The following is a 25,870-nucleotide window of genomic DNA, read 5'->3' on the forward strand; positions in this document are numbered from 1 at the left end:
CTGCAGGCCTTCGCTCTGGTGGTCCGCGTAGGTATTTAACCCTTTCAGCTAAAACCAAGGGGAACTGGATCCCTTTCAGAATCATAAAGGCGAGTGGGCTTCCCGTCGTCCAAACGCGGCCATACAACCATGCCCTGCCTGGCTTTCCGCGACGCAGGGTTCAGGGCATCAGGAACTTCACCGCCGCTATTGCGCAGGCTCTGCGTTCCACGCAGGCTTATTAGAAGGCGACGGGGGAAAATTGCCCGGACACACGTGAACCCGAGGGCACCAACCCGGGCCTCGGCTCCCCGCTGCCTCGGATTCTGGAATTTACAATCACGAAAGTTCTATTGTTTCGCTATTGGCTCCAGGGCCGCATGACATCATAGCGCTTGATTCAGCCTTCGGGCGCCGATTGGCTGGCCGCGCCATTGTGACGTCACGGTCAGCCCACGTTCTGATTGTAGATACCCGGCGCCTTCCTCTTCCCATCGCGGCGGTTCCGCGCTACCGGAGCCTCCCTCTCACAGCCTCCTCGGCTCCGCTGGCCCCGGGCGTCCCTGCCGCCGCCGCGCCGCTTCGCAAAGCTGCGTCTGCCCCTCGGACTACGAGGTAAGCCGTCAGCTCCCTGGAAACTTCGCCTGGGGCCGCCGCTCGGCCATGACACCGGCGCGGGCGCGCGGCCGGGACGCGAGGGCTGCGACCCCGCCGTTAGGACCGGACCCAGGGCAGTTACGGCCGCCGGCGCGCGTCCGCGTGGTGGAGAAGCGCGGCGGCTCCCGGGGCACGGACGGCCGGTGCGGGAGCGCGGTGCCGGCGCGTGGCTGGGCGCCTCGGGAGTTACCCCGTGCTGCAGGCTCACCTGCTCCGCGAGGGGAAGCCGCCGGCGGGGACGTTTGCTCGCTGACAGGCGCCGCGGGGACCCACACTGTGCCCAGACCACGGGCGGGAAGAGGACTCTCAGAGCTCGAGCCCGCCCGCCCTGTCGGGATGAACTCGCAGATGAGAGGAGCAGGGAAGCGCCCGCCGGGAGACAGAGTGCTCTCGTTGGAGCAGAACGGAACCTCGCTGAGTTCGGAGAACCTCTGCCGGCTCGCGGGTCCGCTCGGCACCGAGAGCCATGGCGCGCCCTCCCTCGCCCCGCGCGGAGCCCGCGGAGCCGGCAGTGAAGGGACCTCCCCCATCCCCGCCGGCCTTTCCTTTTTCCCTTTCCTCTCCCCGCCTCTGCCTCCCGGAGGGAAGCCCGCTAGCTCAGGGCCACTCGGGTTTTATTAAAACCAGAGAGCTGCGGCCGGCGGTACTCGGGGAGGGATGAGGCCGGCAGGGAAGCGGAGGGGGAGGGTGGGGGGGCGGGGACTCGAGGGCGATCTGGGCGGCCCTTTGGGGAGTCCCGGCGCGGGAGCGGAGGACCGGGAAAGAGGAGCGCAGCGCAGCAGCGGCTCTGGGCTGGCGAAGCCCCAGGTAGTGGCTTTTGAGACTTGTAAGGGAAAGTGCCCTTTTACAGTTTCCACGCTTGCAAGACTCGCTCCTCTGTGCCGCTTCTGCCCGCCCGCCCGCGTCTGGGCGGTGGTGGGGCGGGGGGGGGGGGGGGGGGAGTCGTGCCTGAAGCAAGAGTTGTTCTTTTGAACTGTCTCTTGCAACCGTTCCGTTCTCTTGCACTTTAAGGGTGGTTTCGCCTTCTCACGACTGTAGTTAAGCTCATCTCCCGGTTTCTTGATTGCAGATTTGGAGAATGCATTAGGCCAACTTTGGTGCTCCAGGAATACGACTCTTCCGTACGTGGGGCTCACATATGGAAGAAGCCGGTGCCTGACTTATTAGCTGGGCTGGGGAACCGAGAGGTGCCAGCGGTGGGAGTTGGAGGGGCGGAGGGCGGGTAGGATTGTGGCGAGGGAACAGCCTTAATTCTCCAATAACGGACCCGAGGCAGGAAGTGCTTTTTAGAGTTGTGCGGAAGAGCTAATGTTGCTTGTGAGATTTAGTAACGTGTTCTTCTAACTGCTTGGTAGATAACCTGTTGGTTTACACTTGTTTTACTTAAACATCTCAGTCAACAGCATTTGGTGCAGAATCTGCAGATACCGACATGGCGGGTTTTGCGTTCTATGACTGTGGATGTACGCTGTAACTTTGTATCTTCGGTTAGGACACGAGTGAATTCCTTTTGTAGTCAGCTTCAGATGCTGCCTGGGATTCTCCTTGTAAGCTTCGCGCTTGAAGGAGAAATGTAGCTCACGTCCCTTTTAGCTTCTTACCCCAGATTATAAATTCTCATTGCCGGGAGCTTTTCTTGTACTGTTTCTCTTTTTGCATTTTCTTTCCCATTTCTAACTGAAGACAAAAAGGAAAATGTCATTGATGGCTACAGATGGCTAATTTTACAGAATATGGAACTTCGCTGAAAAGTGAAAGTAGGAAGCATATTAAAATTTGTCAGATTTTTCAAGAAAAGTGTCTATGACTTCAAACACTATCCTCGTCCCCTTGACCCAATTTTCTTATGTATAAATGGGTGTTTTCTGTTGCAGAATTTTTATAGATTTCAGGAGCTACTAATGGAAGTCTGGCTTGGGGTCCACCAAATAGTGGTTTAATAAATGCTTCCTTATTTTTCTTCCTGGGAAAGTGAGATTTAGAGGATGTGGCCAAGAATAAACCTCAAGAATCTCAGTTTTAATCTTAAAACTTTAGGTTTTCACAGATACAAAATCCAGTAACCTTATGAAGTCACTTTTGAAGTGAGGTAGGTTATCTCATTGCCTGGAACTAGCAGAGCCTCGTTTCTTCCACCTGACCTCTTAGAGACCTTAACGTGTGTGCAAGGATCTTTTTTATTTTTTTAATCTTTTCAATATTATTCAATATTTTCAGTATTATGCTCTCAGCATAATATTGATTGCCATCCTGCTGCTAGAGGTGAGTCTCAATCCTTGGCTGTCTTATTTTCCAGATGAATTATATAATCAAGGCAAAACTGTTTACCTTCCTTTCAGGCAACTTTGATGTCCAAGGAGATAGTAGAGAGTGTGAGTGATAGTTTTATTTCTTTTTTTTACTTGGCCACATCCTCTCCCCTAGGACATTTTGATGTTGAATTCCTCTTCTGTGCTGCTAACTCTTCTGTTACTGATGGGATGATCTTTCCAGTAGTTGTCCATAAATACGTCTTCTTTTTTGAGGGACATTCAGTTTCAGGAATCGATGGGAGCCCCTTCTGATTAATAGTTGTTTGCCCTATGTAGTTCTTACCTGTTTGGAAAGCGCTGTCCTTTACTACTTCTTTGAAAGAATTGAGACCTAAGGCCTAGAGATGCCAAGCGACTTGTCCAAATTGACAAAGCCTTGTCTCCAGTATTATACCCACTTTTTCTGTTCTTGTACTGCTAGGATTTGTTCAGTCAGCTGTGTCTAATCTATGTAACTCTGTTACACTGTAACTTAAAAATCTAACCTAGTCAACCTAAGATTGAGTTTGTCATCTTTCAGATCTACCTAAAATCTCTTCCCTTCCTTTTTTTTTCCCCTAGATGTCTTTTTAATTCATTGACTTGTCAGTTATATGTAGTTTGTGTGTGTTGGGAGAGGTTATATACAAAGCTGAATGACACAGTTCTAACTCCAAAGGTCTTCCTGAATTGATTTACATGTTAATTCTTTCATACCCATACAAAATCTATGCCTTGCACTAAAAAGGGGGCAAACACAGATTTCTGGAGGACTCGTGTAACTATGTCTGGGAAAGCTTTATGTGGCAGAGCTATTTATGTTAGACATATCAATGCTTACCACCATAAGATTGGTTAGGATGCTTTCAGTACATACAGGAAACAGAAGACCTGACTCAAATGGGCTTAAATGACCACCTGACCTGAAAAATTCTGGGGGCAAAAGTTCCTATCAGTGTCTCTGCAGTCCTTTCAGATGATGGTTATGTCCAGAGGCTGATTTTGCAAGATGACTGCCAGCAACTCTCTGGAATTCATTAACATATTCTCATGTAGGAACATCATTTTCCATCACCTTCCAAAGAGGGTCCTTGGCTTTGAGGGAATTAACTTAAGCCTGGAAATCTGGTAACCTGGGGACCCACTCCAGAACTGAGGAAGTGGATTTAAATCTCACCTCACCTGTTGAGCTGCCACTGTACCTTCAGTGAGGACCAGTGTGGACACAGGGAAGTCAGCCACATTGTGAACTGGAAGGGACTCCAAGGATATCAGTCCTAAAGAGATGATCGGATTAAAGTGGGTAGAATTGAGTCAGCATTTGAATGTAGCCTTAAATTTCATAAAGGAGTCTTACTGATTTGAAGAGATAGGACAGGCATTCCAGGACAGAAGGAGTTCGGAGAGCAAACATCTGTGGAATCGCTGGGCAAAAATCGAGTAACCCAGTTGGCTGAAGCTGATACTGCAGAAGTGAAAGAAAAGGTTACAAAGGCAAGTTGTTGATGGTAATAATGGCTCTTTATTACTGAGCTCTTATTAGTGTCAAACCCTACAGTGAACGCATTATATGGATTTATTCCAGTTGCTCTTAATTGGTGCTGTGAACCTTCCCCGCTTTACAGATGAGGAGTTGGAGGCTTAGTGAAGTTTAGACCCTTGGCCAGGGTCACTAAACATTCCAGCCCAGGTCATCTTGAGCCCTTAGCCTGGCTGCTCTCCTGAGCTTACAGAGTAGCACTGAAGCTTTCAAACTAGGAGTACATTATGACTGCGGTGCTCCAGGAGTATGACTTATCAGAATGTGTAGGATGGATTGGCTTGGACAGAAGCTAGGACTTGGAGATGGGTTGGGAGGCTGTAAGGCGGCCAAGGGCAGTGAGAAAACCCCACGTGGAACCACAGCCGTGAGCACAGGCTGGGGAGAGCTACTTAATTGTATGAGATTATTTCTAGGATAAGTACATGAGACCTGGAAACCAGTGGATTTGAGGGCCAACAAGATGAAGAACACTCATAAGACGGGTCGAAGAAACGTGGCGTTACAGAGGAAGAAAAAGGAAGCTTTGCGATCAAGTGGAATATCCAGATGGCCCAGATACATATCTGGACAAGCTGCTTCACACACACACATCTCTGTTGGCCACTTTTTTTTGGTCACCCTTAACAGCTCCGTGTTTCCACATTTCATCCATTTTCAGTGTTGCTCATGTTTCAGCATATCTTGGGAGAGACGCGACTTACAACCCCGTGGCCTCTTAAAATCACTGCCGGCACTTCACATTTTAATATTACTGAAATTAGAACGCTTCCCAACTTTTAATGAAGTATCATTGGTGAGAGTAGGAAAAGCCAGTGTTGGTAAACTCATGCAGCTGATTCTGGCAGAACCATGAGTAAGAACCAAGGCTGCTGGGCTCCATCCCTCAGCTGACTTACCTCAGCTAGTGTAATCCGAAAATCAGTGAGGCCTCTTGACAGGATTAGTAAAGTGTATGCATAGTTCTTTATTACAACTGAAATAATTTGAGAAGACGAGAAAGCATAGTTGTTTAAGTAGGGGGGCCTCACCTTTGTATAGAACCTGGCTTCCTATCCTAACTTGCCACCAACCAAGAGAAAATCAGCTCTGGGTATTGGTCTCTTTTTCTTTAAGAGATTAAGGTGACTTCCAAGAACTAAATTTTTTTATTTTTACTTTTGCCAAGAGCAAATCCCTTGTCTCTGTTTGACTAGGGATAGAGCATGGAAGTTGAAATCATTTAGGTTCTAGAAAGGCAACTGCAAAATCAGTGATGGGAGTTACAGTTTTCTCTTTGAGGTTAAGCTAGACTGCTGGACATGTTCTGGCCAAGCAAAGTGAATTGTTTAGGAAAGTAACCTGACCTAATTTTGAGTATTGGTAATACAACAGCCCCCCCCACCCCACTCACCCACACATATCCCCAATCCCCCTTTGAACCCATAAATGTTATCATTAACAAACTGTTTGGTTCTCAATGGGCTCCTGCTAGTATATTTTCTCAGTGGGAACTTTTTTTTTGACTTGTGTATTTCCTTTTATATTTGTGTGGTCCCTGTATATAAAGTATTGGTACTTAGTGTTCAGAAAGACTAAATTCCCACCCTTCCTCCTCCCCAGCCCCATTCCATTTGTGTTTGAAGTACAGTGATGTGTAACCTTCTTTCTTAAATTAGACATTTGTACTTTTGTTTGATGTCTTTCCTGACAGAGATTTACGTTATCATTTCTTTTTAAAAAGTGTTTCTGTGCTGATACTGTCATGCTTTCTTTTGTTAGGAGAGTAACCATTTTCTTGAAACACCTGCAGTTTCTAAGTATAATCCTACTACGTTAGGGCCCTCTTGCTAGCACATGCTGGTTACAGTTTCCATCTCTAAGAAGTTCTACCTTTGCCCTTTCCTGTCCCCATTGTCAACAATTTCACCCTGTCAGAACAATCTTTATAAGCCCATATTAAAAAGACCTAATTAAAGTCATGCTGGAGAATTGGCCGTTCAAGTGTTTATTGTATCTGTTATACTGAACCATAGAGTACCTGTTCTCCTCTTGTCTTGGTATAATAGCAAATGCTACTACAGAGTAGTTGTTACAAATTTCTCTTTCCCCAAAGAATAGTTCTCATGATACCAAATTCGATAATTATTCATTACCTCTCTGGGAATTTGGCAGTGTGGTGTATGTCTCTAGGGGGTAGTGTTCAGGATACTTCTGCTTCAGTTTTTGGCAGAGGAAGTAAATTAATATTTACAGAAGTTGTTACCTCCATCTGCCATATTTGTGAGCTGTTATGTACCTCTGTGAAAATTTGAGTTTTACTTCTTACAGAGCTTCTAAATATTTACTGTGGATCTGAGGTACATTTGTAAGAGCATCTAGTATGCCTTTTTTTAAGTAAGCAAAGTTATGGGAAGTCCATTAAAGCTACTGCCTTTCAAGTTAGCAGCCACATGTCCAGATGGGGTTCTAGCTCTGCCACTTATGACTGGGTAGAACTGGGAGGTGGTAATATTTTTGCCTACTTTGGAAGGGTATTCAAACCATCAGTAGTAAACATGAAGGTTAAGTTGGGGGCTGAATTTGATAATCATGGTAAAGAGATCTCTCTCTTGTATAGGATGTCCATTGAAGCATTGTAATATAATAACAAAAGATTGCAAGATACAATAGGGTAAATGCTCTTCAGAAGAAGGAATTACAGATGAGCAATAAGCAGTTGCTGCTTATAAAAAGAATGGGCCTTTTCTGTTCAACAGCACATACTAGGTGCTTTTCTGAAGTGCTCCACCTATATATTTTGGCCTCACAAAACCCCACAAGATAAGTACCCCAATTTTACAGATGCAGAAATTAAATCACAGAAAGGTGAAGTGACTCATGTAAAGGCTCCACAGTCAGTAGCCGGCAGAGCCAGGTTTCAAACCCAGGCAGTCTGGCCCTAGACAGCTCTCAGCCACCCTGCTACTCTGTAAGCCTGGGACACTAGGTATAGCCATCTTTCCATCTGCAGCTCTAGATACAGAACTAGAGGAAACAAAGTTGTTTCTTATTCATCATTACATTCTGAGAGGTTGACGGTATAATGAATACAGAACTTTTGACAATAACTAAACACAGGTTTAGACAAAGAAAGCAAACAAAATAACATTTATGATCAGTCCTTGTTTGTTCTTAAGTCCTTTTTTCACAATTCTGTACTTAAGCATTCTCTTTTTGGTGTAATCAGCAACACAGACACAGAAGAGTTCTAGAATCTTTGGTGTAAAAAAATCCGTGCCCAAAAGCTCAGTTGCCAATAGGCTGGATTGGTGTGATGGCCATGGGCATCCAGCATCAGTTTCCTTACCTGGCCTCAGCTGCAGCTGATTTACAAGGTGTATAAGACCTGAGAGGTGTGGGCTGGGAGGGAAGGGCACCCAGATCCTCTAGGGAGCCTCTGTCTCCAGCTTGTCTGATTTCCCTTGGACGGAGGTATAAGTCATGTGGATTTTGAAAACATCTACTAGGTCATTCTGACACAGGCCCCGTAAAAGGCCACCTGTTCAGGCTCAAGATAGACACGTTTATCACCACCCTTAGTTCTCTTGGGGTTATTAGAGTCTCTTAGAACTTTTTGATTTTCTTTCTGGGCGTGGCTTAGTAGATCTAACAACATGATGGTTATGTTCCTAAAATAATAAGAGAATCACAAAATTCAGAGTGACCTACATATTAACATGGACTGTGACCAGGTGGTAACTGCTGGCTTTGGACATACTCTGTAGAAGAGACGAATAAATGATTACCAGATTGTATTTGCTTTTAAAAATGCCACATTGTGGCAGACTTTTTTTTTTTTTTTTTAAATTTGAGAGAGAGAGAGTGAGTACAAACAGGGAGGGGCAGAAGAAGAAGGACAGACAGACTCTTCGTTGATCAGGGAACTCACACAGGGCTGGATCTCGGAATCCTGAGATCATGACCTGAGTCAAAGGCAGATGCTTAACCCACTGAGCCAGCCACCCAGGGGCCCCAAACTGTGTGCGCGTGTGCGTGTGTGTTTTAAACATATTTGAACTCCACCTCTCCCTCTCCTCATTCACCTTCATAACCTAGTAACATTTATAAAATGTGGGTGTTTGGATTCATTTTAAACAAAGAAATGTGTTCTCATGTCATGTGCCTTATTTATGTTAGACAGGCTCAAATTTAAATCCTTCAAGACTTCTGGGGGTTGCATAACCTATCTTAATTTTGTTTTTCCACCCTCTTTTAATTTCAACCAAGGCTATGATGTTGCCTTTGTGTATTGGTATGAATTAGCTTGAAGAACATGATAATTTACTTTGAATATTCAAGTAATCACATCAGTTAAGAGACTGCAATCAGATAAGAATTATAAATAGCTGCCGTAGCAGAAAAGCTTAAAAGTCCCTTAAATGTTTGTCTCCCAGCTTTTATTTATTTATTTGACAGGCAGAGATAACAAGTAGGCAGAGAGAAAGAGAGAAAGGGTGCTCCCTGCTGCACAGAGCCCAATGCGGGGCTTGATCCCAGGACCCTGGGATCATGACCTGAGCCAAAGGCAGAGGCTTTAACCCACTGAGCCACCCAGGCACCCTCCCAGCTATTTTCAATTGGCAGTCTGACTTAGATGTTTAGGAATATGAAGCATTTCTTGAACTCTTTAAGCTTAGTCTTTAAGACAACCATTAGAGGCATGCAAAAGATCTCGATTTCCATGATGGGCTTTGGCCATTGATTTTCTTGAAGCATACTTATAGAGGAGACAGTGGTTGCCCTGTGAAACAGATGAGAGTTTCTCCAAAGAGCCTCTTAAACACAGTATCTCAGGACTTCTATGTCCCCAGGAGAATGCTATAAATACTATGCTTGCTTCCTCTTCAGAGCAGCTCTCTTTCTTGTTTACTTGGCAAGGACTGGTAGGTTTGGAATAGGCTCAGTGACCCCAGAGGAAGATGGCTATGAATGTAGTACACAGAGAGGTGCTTTTCACTGAGCCTTGGTACAGAGCTTCTTGATTGAGTTTATCATCATTTTGAGAATTGGGACTGGCATATGTTAAAGGACTTCCCAAAATAGAAGATTTAGGTGAGTAATTGCAAAGTATTGTTGGAAGACCAATCTCAGTGGGTGATGTACGTGGCCATAGGCTTGACTGTCCACCTAGTTTCCATCTCATTTATTTCTAATCCACCTCTTCTGAGCTGCAGATTCAACTTCTCAGCGAGGTTCACCTGGATGCCCTACAAACATGTCTGTCCTGTTGGCCAGCGTGGTCAGGGGCACCACCATCCGCCAGTTTGCCCAAGCTTCAAGCTGGCACTGGTGTTGGGGTCCTCCTCTCCCATCAGCCATGTCCTTCCTTCCCTCACTCTAGCTGTCAGTCCTTTCAGGTTCCTCTCTGTCTCTCTCTGCAGCCTCCCCCCCACCCCCAACATCCAACCCTTGTAGCACTTCGGATCCTAACTGGACAACTACAGTTTCTCCATGTCTCCTTCCTGTCTTCCCTCTGGTCTGGTCCATATGCTGTTGTCACAGCAGTGTCCTGACACGTTAATAGGATCCTTTCACTCCATCCTAAAAGCTTCATTTTCTCTCTCTTCATTTCCTGCCACTTGATTGCCTGCACCTCTCACCCTGAACACACCACAGACTTCATTTCTGTTCCTGTGCTTGTCTGTTCCCATCTCTGCTCTGCACAGGCTGTGTCTGAATGCTTCCTCCTCAGTTGCTCCCCAGCAAACGGATACAAGAGTAAAGCCAATTTAATAGCATAAAAAGCTCTGTTCTTCATGAGTGAAATCCTCACACCGTAGAGCCTGTGGTCTTTTTGACTGAATCAAATGTCCCCACCCCTGCCTATTTGTATAACCTTGGTTCTGATATCTAACCTTTGTGTGCCTCAGTTTCCTCATTCTTTTTTTTTTTTTTTAGATTTTTATTTATTTATTTATTTCACAGAGAGAGATCACAAGTAGGCAGAGAGAGAGAGAGAGAGAGAAGCAGGCTCCCTGCTGAGCAGAGAGCCCGACGCGGGGCTCGATCCCAGGACCCTGAGATCATGACCTGAGCCGAAGGCAGCAGCTTAACCCACTGAGCCACCCAGGCGCCCCTCAGTTTCCTCATTCTTAATGTAAGGATGACTTTCCTTTTCTTTTTGCTCAGTGTCTGGCACATTTATCTCTGTGTCCTCGGGACATATATACCATCAGGCGTGTGGTAGCTGTCTGGCAATTATTTGCGTGAATGTGTCCTTAAAGATGTAGCTTTCACATATCAGTTCAGTAATCTGTGCTAATGGCTGTGTGAAGATGGATGGTAGTCTGAGAATGCAAAATATTTCAGGAATGAGGAGCCCACCTAGCAGGGGACTGTGGAGAACTGGCTTCCCTGCCTATAGGGTTACCATTTCCTACTCCAAGCTGAGGGAAAAGAGCAGCAATAGCCCTCGGGCCATACAAATTGCTGGACATCCAACTTTGCCAGGAGCAAAGGTGAGGTGTCCTATTATTTTAAAGAACCTTGCTTATTTGCTTATTACCTTGTAAAGCATTCACATAGGCTATGCCAGTGATAGACCACACCCATGGCACTATGCCCAGGGAACGAAGAGAGTCAACTCTGGTATCTTGACATCCAGCTATTTCATGCTAAAATAGTGAAGGAAGCTATGGAGAGGGCCTCTGGATAGAGCAAATTACATGAGACTGGGCAATGTCAGGTGTGTTTGGTGCTCCCGAGTTTTGCTGTTTTTGAGTCCAGTTCTAGGGTCCTAGAAGAAAGTAGTACAAGATAATGCTGCAGAAGTGTTTGGAAATCATGGAAGCCTTTAATGTAAGACTAAGTGGATTAGACTTAATTCTTTAAGCACTAGGGAGCCAATTAACACTTGGTATCAAAGGATGTAGTGTGATTTTCTTAACAGCAAATTCTGCATTTTTTTTTTTTTAACTTTTGCCTGTCTGGATGCTTTGTATCAAGTGGTTGTGGTCAGCAGAATAGCAGCACCCCAAAGATGGCTGTGCCCTAATTCCCAGCACCTGTGTGAAGATGCCAGGTTACAGGGAAAGGGGAATTAGTGGTTGCAGATGGGATTGAGGTTGTTGATCAACTAACTAAAATAGGAGATTATCAGATTATCTCAAATCATCCAGGTGAGTTTGGTGGTAATCACAGGTATCCTCGATTATGGAAGAGGAAGGCAGAAGACTAGAACAGTGGTGGCACAAGGAGACTTGGCCCAGCGTTGCTTGCTTTCAAGATTAATGAAGGGACCTTGAACCAAGAAATGCAAGCAGGAAGAGGATTCTCCTGTAAGAGCCTCCAGAAAGGAGCGCAGCCCTGCTGCCGTCTTTTTTTTTTTTTCCCTGCTGCCATCTTTGATTTTAGTCTGAGACTCATTTGAGTCATCTGATATCCTGAAATGGAAGAGGAGTTTGTGTTGTTTTAAGCTCTTTAGTTTGTGGCAGTTGTTACAGTAGCCATGGAAAACCGAAACAGTGGTCAGTATTTGTTTGCCTCGTGAAGGAGAGCTGGGCATTCATCAGTGTGACAGATCCATTTGTTGCAGAGATTGGCTAGGAGGAAGTTCTGCGTGGTAGAGGGGTAAGGACTGATGGGGTGAAGCTGGAGAGGGAGGGAGGGAGGAGAGAAAGGGAGGGGATGCTGAAATCGCAGAACTTCTACAGGACTGGAAGCCTGGGTGGCCGGGTGTTTAGGGTGGGCGAGGGATGGAGTATATTTTCGGGGCTGGGCTTCAGGGAAAGTTACAGAGCCAGTAACAGAAATGTGGGAATCAGAAGGAAGAGAAGATTGTGAAGAGAAGTATGATGAATTCAGTTTCTGACTTACTGCGTTTGGGTTCAGGAACATCACCTGTGTGTAGATGGAGAGAGAGCAAACTGGCCCCTGATGTCCAGGACTGGGATGTAGGATTGGGTATCACTGGTCATGATTTTAATCTATATTGTTTCTTTAAATTTCCCCAAGATAGAGACTCAGTGACCCTTTTTAAAAATCCAGTTATGTTATATTCCTTAAAAGTTTAGGTTGTTTTTTTCTAGTGCTTTACAAAAATTATTTCTGCTGCCATTCTGTATACCCTTAAATTTTTTAAATAAATACAATTAAGTTAATACTAAATAAATAATACATTTAAGTAAAATAAAATTAACAAACTTCTGTGACCTTCTCTTGCATATTTTTTTCTGTGCTGCAGGCCACCATTCCAGAAGCCTCTCTGGTTCACATTGGTCTATGTCACCTTGCTAGTCACTCAGGGTCCTATTTCCCGGTCCTGAAACTGTCAGGTCTCCCTTACTGAGTCAGGTAGGATAGAGCCCTAAGCAAACCTTGGCTTGTGTGGAAAAAGAGACCTGAACGTTTCTTCCTGTGTCATTACAACAGCTGTTGTATCAATTTGTTGTTGAACTATGTACACCCCTATTTTAGACATGGTTACATCCTGAAAGTTCTTGGTTGCCATTCTTTTATTCTTCATAATGAGCTTATTTATAGTGATTGAAATTACAGCCCATTTCTTGGGAAATGGGAGAGAAACCATTTCAGGGCAACTATGTAGAACTTTTTGAGATGATAGATGTTTTTTTTTTTTTTTTTCTGTGCACCACATTGTTTTCCCACCTATCTGTTGATGCTGTTTTATCTGTTTGATCACCGTCCTTTACTTGGTGGCATTTGCACCATGTAATTGGAGCTTAAAAGAAGAAAAGGAAGATGTTTTAGTGAAGGCTGTACTGAATATAATCTAAATTTTTTAAAGCCAGTGAAGATAGGAGGTATGACTAATAAAATAATGACTTCCATAAACCACCCATGAAATCACTTTGATTTCATTGAGCTACTTATATTTCATTCTTCAAAAAAGAAAATGTGGGGTGCCTCGGTGGCTCAGTTGGTTTGGGGTCTGCCTTCGGCTCAGATCATGATCCAAGGGTCTTGGGATTGAGTCCTGTGTTGGGCTCCCTGCTCAGCCCTCGCTCTGCTTCTCTTTCTGCCTCTGTCAAATAAATAGATAAAATCTAAAAAAAAAAAAAAGTTTCAAAAAAGGAAACTAGATTGAAATAAGAAATTGTATTCATTCTGACTTGACCAACTTAACTTTCTGTTCTCCCTTCCCTTTGCCCTTTGATTAAGACTTACATGTGCTAAAATGTAGGTTGCATTTACCTTAATCAGTATCCTTATAAGACAGAGCCTCCCGAAACACCAAGAAAGCAGAAACCAAGTGCAAAATGGTTTGAAGCCCCTTTAAAAAGAAAAGAAAGGAGAAAGTGTTGGTTCCATTCAGTGCCCATTAGCATGTCAACTTTTTCTTTGAATTGAATCGTTTCCGCTAGTGAAATAGTCTACTTGGCTTATAGGCATTTCTCTGTAACATCTTCCAAACTAAGAAAGCAAATAAAGGAAAGATTATGTAGAGAGAAACCTACAAAAATACCTGCTCTGCAGCTCTGACCTAAAGGTGAGTGCCCTGAGTTTTGGGTGAAAAGTATGGAGTTTCTTCCTAACAGATGGGAGTAGGTAATATACCTTTGAGCAAGTAAGTGTTAAGCTTCGCACAAGATTTATCCTCTCATTGGCTCTGTCTGTTCCAAATAAATACACTTCAAACAGTGAAAGGAGTCATGCTTGGAGAGGTGAAATGTCACTCTTAGATTCTTATTTTGGAGGAGGAAGGAGTGTGTGCAGTTTTCTCCCTCTTTTATTCATATGCATTCTCTGTCTATCTCTGCTGACCTGCTTTAAACTTCCTTCAGCTGGGACTCTGCTTTCCTTCTGCTAGTTATATTTCTGTGCACTGTCAGGGCCATACCTGCACCTGACACCTCATTTAGAGGAAGAAAGGAGGTGAGCGCACAGGCCAGCCAGTGGTGCTGGGATTAAACAGAGGCCGTGCTCCAGCCTGGCGGGGGGGGGGGGGGGGGGGGGGGGGGGGGGATTTCTTTCTGAGGTGGCTACATTTTGAAGTTTTGAAAAACCTGCACAATGCTAGCCTGAAATGAATTGCAGAATGAGTCAAACGAGGACTTGGTGAAAATTGGACAACGGATGTGACAACAGACAAATGGGAAGTCTGGTTTTTTAAAAGGTGTTTTGTTGTGGCAAATTGAAGTCAGGAAAGTGAATTTTTGACTTTCATTCTAAGCTAGCATTTTCTCTTTCTATAAAAGGAATATATAAGTTAACTTCAGCTTTTGTGTCATGGTTGATGAGTGGACATACTGTCTGCTCATACTGATGAGCAGAACTGCCTGAGGTGACTGGGCCACAGGAAACTTGCCGCTCTTGTTATTTATGACTTTAAATTTCAGTTTTGAGTGAGTAACAGTGTCCATGAGGAGTAGCCTCATTTGGAAAGGGAGGGAGTTAATAATCTTTGAATAAAGAACCTTCCAGAGTTCTTATGCCCACATGGTAATGTTGAAAATCAGCTCATCCTGTCTGACCAGTGTTGAATTTTTCATCATACCATACAATATATAACTTGATGAGCTGGTGGGGAACCGTAAGAACTTAATTATCTCCTGGGGGACTTTATTTTATTTTTTAATTTAAATTTAGTTAACATATAGTGTATTATTGGTTTCAGAGATAGAGGTCAGGGATTGATCAGTTTTACTTAACACCGAGTGCTCATTTTATCATGTGCCCTCCTTAATGCCTGTCACCTGGTTCCCCAACCCTTCCCCACCCCTCCCCTTAGTTTGTTTCCTATAGTTAAGAGTCTCTTATCTCATGAGGTACTTTAAAATATATTTATTTTGTTTCATTCATTATTGTTAGCTTGCTTTCAAAATGACTACATTTAAACGAGCTTCAAGTATTTGAGGGTGCAGTTTTTAACTACCACTAAAATATAAAGATAGATTTTGAAGTATATTCGGGGGGCGCCTGTGTGGCTCAGTGGGTTAAGCCTCTGCCTTCAATTCAGGTCATGATTTCAGGGTCCTGGGTTTGAGCCCCACATCAGGCTCTCTGCTGAAATATATTTGGGATAGTCACTGTTAAATTGGGAAGCTGAACTTATAATACCTTTTCAGCAATAAAACCTTGTAGAGAAGGAAAAAATTGTTTACATAATTGTTAATACATCTACTCTCAAATTTTTGGTCTTAGGACCTACACTTTTAAAAATTATTAAGAACTTCAGAGAGCTCTTGTTTATGTGGGTTACATCTTGAAATTTACTGTTAGAAATTATTTTTAATTAACAAATAGTAACACATCTAAATAATAATGAGTCCATTACATGATAATATAAGTAACCTATATTTTCCAAAACAAAAAAATTAGGCTGGTTTGGATCACTTTATCAAATAAATATGTGGGGTACCCTACTTAGGATGATATTTAAAAGTAAATCCATGCCTTCTAACAATGCTGGTTGCTTGTGTGAATGATCCTGGAAGACTGTCAGCTGTCAGCTTTTTAAAATCCAAAGCAGAAAGGACTAAATTAAGAGATTGGTCTCAATAGCATAAATAGTTTTTTAGATGCTCATTTTATTTTTTTATTTATCCCATTCTGTTTGCTATTTATACATTAATATTTGGGCTTTTAAATTGACTGGTTTTTGGAATAGTTTTTTTTTTTTTTTTAAAGATTTTATTTATTTATCTGACAGAGAGAGATCACAAGTAGGCAGAGAGGCAGGCAGAGAGAGAGGAGGAAGCAGGCTCCCTGCTGAGCAGAGAGGCCGATGTGGGACTCGATCCCAGGACCCTGAGATCATGACCTGAGCCGAAGGCAGCGGCTTAACCCACTGAGCCACCCAGGCACCCTGGAATAGTTTTTAAAATAGCTAATTTATTTTTTGTTCATACCTATTTGATACTGTTTGCCTGACTTTTTTTTTTTTTAATTTTTTATTTTTTATAAACATATATTTTTATCCCCAGGGGTACAGGTCTGTGAATCACCAGGTTTACACACTTCACAGCACTCACCAAATCACATACCCTCCCCAATGTCCATAATCCCACCCCCTTCTCCCAAACCCCCTCCCCCCGGCAACCCTCAGTTTGTTTTGTGAGATTAAGAGTCTGACTTTTTTTTTAGCTGCTGATTTTGGACAGTGCTTTTGCTTTAATAAGAATTTGCTGCATTCTGTCCCACTTCTCCGTCTTGTTCCGTTTACTCCATTTAACTTTCAGAATTTCATGTGTTCAAGAAAGGTCCCTCTGGCCTTTTCTGTGTAATGTCTGATCACGTAGAACTGTAATTGGGTTTTAGTGAGCACTGCATGCACCTCTTCTTGATTTTACTCTAGGGGATTCTCTGAAAAATCTTCATACCGCTGGTTCTAGGATGTGTACATCAGGTACATACTGAACTGCACTATTTGTACATACCAAGATTTTTCCAGGAGATGTATTTTGCACTATCCATTATAATAGTCATTGGTAGCCACAGTTACTCAGCACTTGAAATATCACTAGTGCAACTGAGGAACTGAGTTTTTAGTTTAATTTTAATTAATTTATTTTTAAATAGCCACATGGGGGTCATGGCCCTCTTACTGGGCAGTGCAGCTCCAAGGGTTTCTGGCAGCTTGTTTTTAATGACTCATGCATGGCTCATTCTTGACCTCGGTTTTTTTGCAGGCTCATCCATTCGTTTTTAGAAGAGCTTTTTGGTGTATTTTTGACAGTTTTAGAAGTGTTGTAGGAGTTAGGTTTCACTATCTGTAGATTGCCTTATCCCTAGGGAGGGAACTAGTGGGAATGTTGGATCTGAAGAAATGGAGAATGTTGATGTTGGCTGCTTTTTATGAGATTTTGAGATGCTTCTAGGTGAGGTTTAAGGGGAAAAACAAGGTGAAGGGAAGGATTTTTAGGTTGGGGAGCCTTGAACAGATTTGTCAGCAGAAAGAATCATCTTAGAGGCAGAGGAAATTGAAGGTAAAAGGAAATGGGAGTTTAAGAAATTCTTGAAAGAGGCAGGAGAGGATCCAGAGTGCAGGTAGGAAGGTGGAAAGCCACTCTTTATGAATTTGAAGGGAAAAGAATGATTTTTTTTAAAGTATATGAACTTTTCTTGATGTGAAAGTCACATAATATTACCCATTTTAAAGTGGACAACTCAGTGGTGTTTAGTTCAACCACAGTGTTGTGCTCCTGTTGCCTCTAATTCCAAAGCATTGTTACTGCACCCGAAGAAGATCCTGGGCCCGTTAGTGGTCACACTGTTCTCCCTGCCCCCACAGCCTCTAGGCAGCCACTAATCGTTCTATCTTGATGTATTCGCCTCTTCTGCATATTTCATGTAAGTAGAATTATACAACAAATGTAACCTTTTGTATCTGGCCTCTATCATCTAACAAGGTTTTCAGGGTTCATCCAGGTGGTAGCAGGTAAAAAATGACAATTCATCTTGACATCCTGAATCTCAGCTAAATCAACAGTTCCTCCAGTTGGAGTTCCATAGGATTAAGGCTTCGCAGAGGTGGACGCAGCATCGAGAGTATTGATGGAATGGCTGACTCTGAGGTCCATTCTGAGCAGGGAGATGCACTCGCACTGGCCAGAGCTGGGAGGGTGGGGAAGCAGAGGTCTGAATCTGGTGATGGTAATCACCAGGAGCAAAATGACTGCAGTGGGGGAAGTGGGGAGGAGGGGTGAGTGGGAAGGAACTTGCTTTAAAGAGGGGGGAGGAGTGTCCTATTTCAAGAGTGAATTTGGAGTCCCAAGTTAGAGAATAGATGTGGAAACAGGAGCCCATCTGAAGTGGGGGTGATCTCTTGTGTTCATAAGTCAGGGTCACCCAGAACTGCTTGCTGCAGTGAGCAGATAGCGCAGATCCAGTTTCCAAGGAGGCAGGTGAGGTGGAAGGCTCTGCAGCTGTGGCCTGTTGGGGACTGATGCAGCGCTGCTGCTCTCTGAGGGCTGCTAACTCAGGTGGAAGCCGGGTGACAGACCTGGAGTTTGTTTCTGCTTCTTTGAGGTTGAGTCAGCCATTCTGCTTGGTGCTGAGATTAGTAATGGAGTCGAGCAGCGCTGACAGCAAAGCTACTGCAGGGCCCAGCTGTCTCCTGTCTCCAGAATGAGGTTTTAAGGACTTCCTAGCTTTCAGAGTCTTCTCCGTTTTGTCCCCAGTCTGCTCCCCAGTATCACAACCCACCGTACCACCCGTTCCACAGAGAGCTCATGGGTTCCTGTGTGCCATGCACTGAGCTGCTGGTACCTGGACCAGACCAGGCCCAGTGCTCGAGGACTTACATACTAAGTAGGTGTTAATGTGTATTTGGGGTATGATTGGAGAGTAAGCTGAAAGTCCTAACCTAGACTTGGGCTTTGGGGGAAGAGTCAGGGAAGATTTCTCCAGAGTGACCAATCTGTTATAGGAAGATTGCAGCATAAATAAAGGGAAACAGGAAGTGGGACAGGTGGATGAGGGCACTTCCATGCATAGGATTTGCCAGAGTAAAGGTTGCATTGGAGAAGGGGGAAGGAAACAGGTGTGGTTGGGGAGCAGAGCACTGGAGGGAAGGGCAGAAGCTGAGCTAGAAGCTGTTGTGAGCTGGTGCATGAAGAGGGCACTAAGCAAAGTGAAGGATTGTTGATTGTATCTAAGATTAAGGGACACGGTTGAGGTGCTTCAGGCAGGAGTGGCCTGATCAAGTTTGGTGGCTTAACAATACTCTGGTGTGGGCGCGGATGGAAGGGGACAGGAGTGAACGCCTGGAAGTCCGCTGTCAGGAATTGTGGTACAGGTGGGAAGAGGATGTTGACAAGGAACGTGGGGGATGGCATCACCAGGTGAGAAGGTGACTGAAGCACTGAGCCTTCTTCTTATTCTGTCCTTCATGCCTCCATGCCTCGTCCCGTGCTGTGCCTTCAGTGTGAACTACCCATTCACACTCTGCCTCCTGGGCCTTACGCCTTGAAAAATCCTGAATAAGCTGGTCGCATGCTACTTGTGTGAGGGTTCTCCAGTGTCCTGTTCAGAAGCAAGTCATTTGACAAGTGTTCGTGGGGTCTCACATGTTTGACAGTGCTTCAACTCCTTGCTGACTTGATTTTCTAGCAAAGGTAGTGTTAATCACCTGCAGGTCAGCTATGGGGGCTGGGTGATGTAGTTGAGGTAAAATCAGAGACGTTCCTCAGGCTCACCCAGTATTGTGGTTCTTCCCAGAGTATGGCACCCACTTCTCTCTCCGTACCTTTGCATTTGGAATACCCGTCCCTCATTCCTTGGCCTACCCACACCTACTAATCTTGTGTCAGGCCAAGCCAGTGCACCGGGGAAGTCTCTTGATGGCCCAGCCCCAGATCTCTGCTTCCTTACCCTAGCTCTCACCCCTTTGGCTCTCCTCTTACCTGGTGCTTTTGTGTGTTAACTTTTCATGTGTATATGATTCCAATTACATTAGACAATTTACAGACTCTTAAGGTCCACTCCATCCAAGAGAGTACTTGGAAATAATTCGCATGCATAAGTATCTACACATGGCTTATAATCTTCGTAAATTTCTATGAACGATAGATAAGATATAGGCACTTTAAGAAGAAAAAAAAGCACAGCATTTAAATATAAATATCATATATTTGGCTTATGATGCGGTAAGGGGTAGCAACCTAGAACGTATGTTTCAGATTGAAGAATAATTCCCAAATGACTCTACTTTGCTGTGTCTTTCCATCAGTTGTTTTGTGCTTGGGTAGCACATCTAAACATATGAGAAGCTGGTCAGTCAAAAATCAAGTGGGAAACGAATGGCATTTTGGAAAAGAAGTTGTACACTGACCTTTCTCAAAGAACTTAGCGGTGGGATGGGATTTTCACCTTAGATAGTAGGCCTGGAGGGTGGGGCAAGGTTGGAAACTTAGTGTAGCACAGTCTGTGTGGACTAGGGTTACCAGTGTCTGAGAAAAGTCTTTGGCCTTGGGTTAATTTGTACCCCAGAGGGGTGGGATTTTTTTTATGCAGGGTTTTTCTAGTGTTTGTGCGTGTCTGGAAGTGTTTTCATATGTCAAACTTAAAGTTACTACTTCTTTTTTATCTTCTTTGGAAATAAATTTTGATGTTTTATTTTGTTTTTATGATACTCATCCCTCAACTTTTTGTCTTGCCAAAGCCTAGTTATTTCAAACTCATTCCCATAGGCCTGGTTTTCTTTCTTTTTTTAAAAAAAATCTCTTAGCTGTACATACCCATGTTTTTAATGTATATTTTAATAACAAATTTAGGTAATATTTAGAGATAAGATACATCTATAATCTTTACATATGCCTGCATATCCATATTTTAAAGGGATATGGGAAAAGCTCATTATTCATCCTGGCTCTAGAAACTGACAAGTACTAAACATGATGGACATGTTTCTCATTCCCTCTCACGTTAACCTCCAGAACACCCTTACCAGAAGTCTTCACTTATTTTTTTAGTCCCAGCATGGCTGAAATCACAATATCATTATTATTTGCTTTTATGTCACTTCCAAGCAGGCCTGCTACCTGAGATTAATAGGACCTTATTTATGCTGTCTACAGGATACCAAGGTCTTTATGATGATTCAGTGGGTATCACAGAAGCACTGCCATCAATTGTAACCTTCTGCCTACTGACACTGTTGTATACCATTGTCTTGGTGTTAGGTTGCCTTGGGCAGAAATTGTTCCCCACAGTACATTATTACTTAGTACCCAGCAGTGTGATACAGGTACTTGTGAGTTGCTATTTTGATGCACTTGCTTAATTTCCTACCTAAGTTAAACTTAGTGTAATGTCGCTGCAAAGAGGCAGTTACGAGCTCAAGTTGTGGAAACGGTGGGCCAGGGTTTGACGCCCCTACAGCAGGTACAGACTCAGTGACCGTGCGCAAAGAACATTGGTGTGTGAGCTTCCGTTTTCTTTTCTGGAAAGTGAGAAAAATAGCCCTTTACAAGGCTTATGAGAAGATTAAATGGTGCATGTGAAGTGCATGGTAGCCTGCTTAGCATCACTGAGTGTTCAGTGTTAGTTACAATTATGATTACCATTGTCATGTTTTCTGTTTTTAATAATGTTACCATCCTGAAGCCAGGGACTCTCTAAAGGAAGAATATTATGGTTTCATAATGAAATCCTCTTAACTCATTAGTGAGGCGTTACAATCTATAATGGTGGAAGATTTGTTTGATGCTGGAACAAATGAGGACGGAGCTAATGCCATTTCATCCTATTAGACCTTGGATAGCTTATCCTGGTGCCTGCCTGACATTTTGCTGAACAAGTTTTCCTTTCTTTGTGAAAGGAGAGGAATTCTTGGACAGTGTGCCACTTGTCATCATGAGGATTTTTGTGACCCAAGTAGGAGTTGATTCATCCTAAATTGAAGCCATTGGATCCTGTGCCACTTACTTATTCTGGATGTGGTGATTGAGTGAAAAGTCCAGCAAGAGAACTCTTTGGGATTTCTCATTTGTGTCCTGTGAAATGCATATGAAATTTCTCTGTAAGCCAGAGTATTTTTCTGACTGCTCAGTCAGTGCCTCTACATGGGATTAGAAAAATCAGGCTGTTTTATGATGCTTTATTGATAAAACTAGTAATGACACAAACTGAATTTGGCTAACTCTGCTACTGATTAGCAAAAATGGCCTGTCTTCTGCAAAATGGTGTACACAGTTTAAAAAAAAAACAAAACAAAACAAAAAACCAATTGGTAAGTCTTCGTTCTTCAAGTTGTTAAATACATAGAACATTTGGGGTGGTTTTGAGTTTGGATTTTTTAAACTTTTAGGTATTTTTCTTTTAAAGATTTTATTTATTTATTTGACAGACAGAGATCACAAGTAGGCAGAGAGGCAGGCAGAGAGAGAGAGAGAAGAGAAAGCAGGTTCCCCACTAAGCAGAGAGCCCGATGTGGGGCTGGATCCAAGGACCGTGGGATCATGACCTGAGCTGAAAGCACAGGCTTTAACCTACTGAGCCACCCAGGCGCCCCAAACTTTTAGTTATTTTAAAGCTAATGTTATGAGCCTATCTTACTAGAATCAAGTTTATTGTTTTACAGGGGTTCCCTTGTGGTTGGGTTAGTAGAGTCAGTTAAAAAAAAAAAAAAAAGGTCTGTGTCCCTAGACACACTAGACAACAGATGCTTTAACTATGTTGTTTAAAATCCACACTTGTTCCCGAAGATCACTATTATTTAGGTAAGATGGAATGCTTCTCTGAGAGGTTTTACGAATTGGTAACTAGACTTAGTTCCTTGGTTTGAGGGGGAATTTTTGTGGCATGCAGACATTTCCACTAACAAATAACCTGAAAGAAATAAAGATTCCTAGCATAAGTGACCTCTTAACACATATCAGCTTATTATGTTCACAAATTAATCCTTTAGAAGTGGAGGATACACAGTATTCATTATTCCTTTTCTGTTTTGAGCATTATCTGGAAACGACTCTTTATCCAGATTTTCAGTGTATAATTCGGTGTTTATTCAGCCATTGGGGTTTTGGTAGGATTTATACACACACACACAGAGCATTTTATATTAGACTAACTTAGGGGGAAAAAATCTTTTTTCCTTGAGATCGTTTACCTCCTAGTCCTTGACCAGGATGCAGTTATATAGGCTGCTCCTGTAGACGATGCTGGTGGGAATGTGATAGGTAAAAATGTTTGGAAAGAAATTTTGCAATATATGTTGACCCTTCAACCTAAATGACCATTTTCTGGGAATCTCATCCAAGGAAAGAACATAGAGCTAAAGTTTTATGTGCAAAGATGTTCATTGCAGTATTATTTAAGATTGGTAAAAATTAGAAACAGATTAAATGACTCATAATAGGGAGAATAATTAAAGCATATGTAAATATTTGAGAACTCAGATTTCTGAAGGAGATGATTACTACAGTGTCAAAATGCAGGATTGCAGGTATGTGCTTTTTTAAGGCAAAGAAAAAAGATTCATATTTTAAATATTTGTATGTTTATTATGGAATATTAGCATAGCTCCACGCTAAATGCTTTACATGAACCATCTCTGAAGGTATTATTTTTAGTCCCATTTGAAGGGAATATGCCAGGTGAAGAGAGTGAGGCTGTCAGAGGTCAACTTGTCTACCATCACTCTGCTAGTAAATGGTAAAAGAGGAATATAGATTCTGCCACATTCTTGTTGCTTTTTGTTTTCACTTGAAAATGATACAAAAAAGGGGTGCCTGGGTGGCTCAGTGGGTTAAAGCCTCTGCCTTCGGCTCAGGTCATGGTCTCAGGGTCCTGGGATCGAGCCCCTCATCGGGCTGAGGGCTCTCTGCTCTGTGGGGAGCCTACTTCCCTTCCTTTCTATCTGCCTGCCTCTCTGCCTACTTGTGATCTCTGTCTGTTAAATAAATAAATAAAATCTTTAAAAAAAAAAATAGAATAGGGATGCCTTGGTGGTTCAGTGGGTTAAGCCTCTGCCTTCGGCTCAGGTCATGATCTCAGGGTCCTGGGATTGTGCCCCACATCAGGCTCTCTGCTTGGCGGGGAGCCTGTTTCCCCCTGTGTCTCTGCCTGCCTCTCTGCCTACTTGTGATCTCTCTGTCAAATGAACAAATAAAATCTTTAAAAAAAAATAGTAACAAAATGATACAAAAAAACTTGACAGATTTTTCTGCAGTAAACATAATTTTTTTATTTTTACTGTAACATCGGGGAGGGAGTAAGTGTGGCCCTTAAAGGAGCAGGCTCTGGAGTCCCTCTGTCTGCTGTTGGTTTGACCTTGGATAAAGGGATTCAACTGCCCTCTGCCTCAGTAAACTCCCCTGTCCTGAGAGGATGTGTGAAGGAATGGTAGAATTGAGACAAGCTTGGTAAATTTATAGCAGAAAAACTACTGGCACATAGTAGGGACTGACTATTAGTTGCTATTGTTATAATCATTATGATCTTCAAAGAAATTGGCTTGAAAATGAGAAAAAAATAATTTGAAATGGTGGGCTGGTTAGGTTGTCCATGATTGTTAGCTTCTCTTAGATGTTGATGTGATGGGAAAGTGACTTGAGAAACTCCCTTAGAGCAATTGTTAGCAAACCATTTAGTAAAGGGAACTAGCAGTTTGCTAAATAATTCAGCCTCTAGAAGTGTGTTGTAATTCATCTTAAAGCATTGCTGGTCTGTTTTTTGTTGTTGTTGTTGTTATTGTTGTTGTTGTTGTTGTTGTTTTTAGGACATGAGTGTATGTCTCTAAACAAATATGTGGCAAAAGTCCCAGCATAGGGGCACCTGGGTGGCTCAGTGGGTTAAGCCTCTGCCTTCTGCTCAGGTCTTGATCTCAGGGTCTTGGGATCGAGCCCCGTATCAGGGTCTCTGCTCAGCAGGGAGCTTGCTTCCCCCTCTCTCTCTGCCTACTTGTGATCTCTCTTTCTGTCAAGTAAATAAATAAAATCTTTAAAAAAAAACAAAAGTCCCAGCATAAGCTTGAACTTTAACACTTAACATCATGAACTCAGTGCACAGCTCACCTTCCAAATGGATCCCTTATAAGAGAACATATCAGTTCAGTGAATTTTCAGTAATTTGCACTCTGGGCATTCAGATTGTATGGGGCGCCTCCTGACTCAGCAGGCACGTATGGAACTGTATAATCGATCTGTGATTAATAAGATTAGTACTGGACCAGTACATTTCTAGATGGTCAGAGCTTTTCCTGTTCCTTTTTCTCAGACTGCTTGTCCCTGTGCTCCCTGACTCCTTGGGCAGTACCCCATCCAGGATGCAGAGTGGGAAGCCAGAAGCTTGGACTCCCTGCCTCTCCCTCACGTGGCCCAACTCTGGACAACTCTTCTCTCTGGCCCCTGCATTCCCTCCCCAGCGTGCCCAACGATGTCCTCCACCTCTGATGTGGGCTACAGCATCTTCTAAGTGACGTGACCTTCACCTCACCTCCTTTCCAGGCTCCCGCACAGCCCCCGCTCTCACCCCACCTCCCCAGTTTCAAATAAACAGTAGAGCCCTTCCCTGCTTCTCCAGCTTCATCTTTCACTTTGCTCTCCCCTCCCCTTAATCCCATCCTCTCCCCTGGCAAGCCATAACCCAAACATGATACTGAAGCCCCTCACCTGACCCATTTGTCCCTATGTAAAATTGACTATTCTTTTTTTATCTTCCCATTTCCCTTGCACATCCTTTTTGTCAAAGCAGCTCTATCACTTTATTACAGTTATTTATCACTTCTCTCTCCCTTTGCTAGACCCTGACCTCTCTGGAGGCAGGTTTACTGTCTCGTGGATTTCTCTGTCACAATGCATTAAATACATGGTTGATGGATGTTTGCTGCTGCCAGGAATGAAGGTGGTCATGCACTGTGCCGGCTGTTGTAGAGAACTTCAATTAATCCTTACCACCACCCCAGGAGTACTGGGCATTACTGTGCACGCATTTATAGATCAGGAAACTGAGGTCTGTACAGGTGAGCAACTTTCCAAGC

At 43.5% G+C, this 25,870-nt stretch overlaps 1 protein-coding gene across 3 annotated transcripts in view; it reads left to right on the forward strand.

Moving 5' to 3' along the window:
* Positions 1-244: 244 nt before the first annotated feature.
* The window catches only part of ELOVL5 (ELOVL fatty acid elongase 5), a 72,401-nt gene continuing 46,775 nt past the window's right edge, over positions 245-25,870 (forward strand). Inside the window, exon 1 of one of the 3 annotated variants that reach the window (XM_059400231.1) lies at positions 245-594. The gene's annotated coding sequence lies outside the window, so the exon portion shown is untranslated. Of the gene's footprint in view, positions 595-1,349; positions 1,444-1,804; positions 1,824-25,870 lie in introns of those variants that run through there. The other 2 variants (XM_059400232.1, XM_059400233.1) reach the window with 2 other exon arrangements.

This window comes from Mustela nigripes, chromosome 5 (assembly GCF_022355385.1).
Source record: "Mustela nigripes isolate SB6536 chromosome 5, MUSNIG.SB6536, whole genome shotgun sequence".
Lineage (NCBI taxonomy): Eukaryota > Metazoa > Chordata > Mammalia > Carnivora > Mustelidae > Mustela > Mustela nigripes.